The sequence below is a fragment of the Tupaia chinensis genome, unplaced genomic scaffold (genome assembly GCF_000334495.1).
Source record: "Tupaia chinensis unplaced genomic scaffold, TupChi_1.0 Scaffold148646_1, whole genome shotgun sequence".
NCBI lineage: Eukaryota > Metazoa > Chordata > Mammalia > Scandentia > Tupaiidae > Tupaia > Tupaia belangeri.
The window spans coordinates 296,774-299,480 of record NW_006208495.1 but is presented as its reverse complement, the minus strand read 5'-3'; the positions used below and the strand labels follow the sequence as shown (position 1 = coordinate 299,480).

The 2,707-nt window shown below is 34.9% G+C and overlaps 1 pseudogene; it reads left to right on the top strand.

The window, feature by feature from the left end:
• Positions 1-757, top strand: part of LOC102470741 (periphilin-1-like) — a 12,458-nt pseudogene extending 11,701 nt beyond the window's left edge.
• Positions 758-2,707: the final 1,950 nt, after the last annotated feature.

Sequence of the window (2,707 nt, the reverse complement as noted above, 5' to 3'; positions counted from 1 at the left end):
TACATCATATATTTTCTAATTAAAATTATCAAAATGTAATTTTATTTCCATTTAGTATTATAGTTTTGAGCTTATACTTTGTAGGCTTGTATTATATATTTTATTTTACAAAAATAAAAATAATTAAAATAAGATTAATCATAAATGGATTGAACTGAAAAGAAAGCAAAACAAAAAACCTAGTCTTTCTGTACCTATGATTTAAAGAGAATTGACATATGGGATATTTTTGTGAGTTAGGAAAAATTGCCATTTCCGACCAGATGTATTCCATCACTAGAGAAGAGGTCTAACAAGTACAATGAGATCTGGATTTCAACCCCTCCATTGGATACCCTTTTGAAAGGAAGAGCCCATGCAATTGTATTCAGCCTTGCATAATGTATATGTTTTGTGATAAATATGATCATTGCAAACATATCAGAAGAAATTATAATCATATCATATTAGAGTTATCTGACTCATATCACCTTTGAGTGCAGAATCTAACCTTGCCAAAAATGTGGTTAAAACACTAGAAAAGTACCTTGTGGAACTGTCATTATCAGGTTGCCTCTGTGCTCGTGCCTACTTGAAAGATACTAAAAGTTGATGTCAGACTCTTTTATTGCATTGCACCAGAAGCGATGGAATCCGAAATGAACTGGGATCAAACTTAAAGGACAAATTCTGGAAAGAAATTATTAGATACGTAGTGCGAGGACTTAAAAGTTTTATGTCCAAACCATGTTTAGTGTTTGTGCTTCTGAGGCACTGAAGCATGTCTGCTTGAAAATTAACTGCTTAAAAATTAATGAAGAAGGATTCTTTTATAACCTTCACAATCAGCAGTATGGAGTGTAACTTAGAAAAGGCAATTCACAGTCTCTGTGTATTGCATATATAACACACACACATTCAGTCCGAAAGCACAAAAAAACAAGGGATGACAACTTGAGGCTTCAGTTTCAAATCACTCAAGAAAATAAAGTGGGTACTTCTAGTTCCAGCTGAGACAATCTGGTCAAGATATGGATTTGACAAAATCCTTAGAACTTTGAGAAAAAGCATGAAAGAGAAAGATACTTTGGAAAGTACAGAGCTTCAGAAAGAAAGAAAAAAAAAACAGATGTAAAGATTTTTTTTTTCCATTTGTTCTTTGAAAATGTATCTATTTATGTTCTGTGAGCAATTGACTATTTTGACTATTTTCTAGTCTGCCAAGTTTAAGAACTGCATTTAAAGATTTTCACAAGTCGATTCTCATAGCACTCAGAGCGCTATTCCACTGGCATATAACCAAATAAAAACTTATATACATGTCAAATCAAAAAGATTTGTCTCAACCCCTCGAGAAAAATTTTTTAAAAAGGCCATTTAATGCATTAGAACCTATCTGATTGTAACTACCTCCTACTGCAATGTTTCTAAAACACAAAACAAAAGACTACCAAAGGGGTGAAGTAAGAGCCGAAGCAGGAAGTATGAGAGCTATTGAAAGTGAGTGACAAACCCTTAGGTAGTAAAGATAGAATTTCAAGAGAGCATGTATAGTTTTAAAAGTCCCCTCAAAAATGTAGATTATTCATGCCCTGGGTGGGAGGGTATACTTTCTTCACATAACCCTATTAAAATAGTGTTCCCCAAGTCCTTAAACTTTCTGTATATTCTAAAGATTTTAATTTATGGACCAGCCAGTGGGGGCTAGATCCCAAATGACAGACTATGTGGTTGGAGTCCTGGACCTGGCAGCTTAAAAAAAATTGCCATGTATGAGATCAGCACATGGCGTAATGATTGTGTCGCTGGACTCCCATGTAGTCAACCACGGTTTGAGTCCTGGACCCAGTGGCTTAAAACTCATTCCGGATGGATTTCTCGCTTTCTGTCTCTCTGTCTGTCTGGTGAGCGTAGGCGCCCTATAGCAAAAAATAAATAAATAAATAAAAGTAATGCTGCATATAGTTTAGACATACAATAGCCCCATGAGTAGTGTTGTCAAACCAAACTAGAAGTCTTAAACAATAAGAAAATTAGTATTTACATGAAAATCTTTATTAATGTATTTATTTTATTTTATTTTTATTTTTATTTTTTAAATTTTCTTTAGAGCACATCCACTCACCAGAGAGAGACAGAGAGAGAAACAGAAGGAAAGTGAGAAAGCAAGCTACCAGGTCCAGGACTCAAATCGTGGTTGACCATGTGGGAGTATCCAGCGCCTTAACCACCACACATTACCTGCAGGCCCCACATTAAAATCTTTAAAACTGAACTGACCCTGTAAGGTAGCAGGTAAGTGTTGTCCAAAGGAAGCCAGATCTCATATTGCCTACCAGGACTCAAATCGTGGCCCTGATGGCTTAGAAAACATACTAGCTGCCCAGAATCCTGAAGAGATGAAAAATTCAAGGAAAAATGATGAGGCATAACCAGACCCCACTGGGAAGTGTTTTTTTCTTTCTCTCACTTTGACACTCTCTCTGTCATGTGTATGTATGCTCCCTCTGGCATAAATAAATACATCGGAATCTTTAAAACTGATAAACCAGGTATTATGCAAACAGAGTACATAGGCATTGAATATTGAGAATTACCATTTTAATCATATTTTTTATTTACTTATGATTGCAAAATGAAAAAAGTTATAAATATGATGGGGAGATTTAATGTTAATTGATCATATGCACATTTTCAATGAACAGCATAGGCTTACTTATTTCCCTAC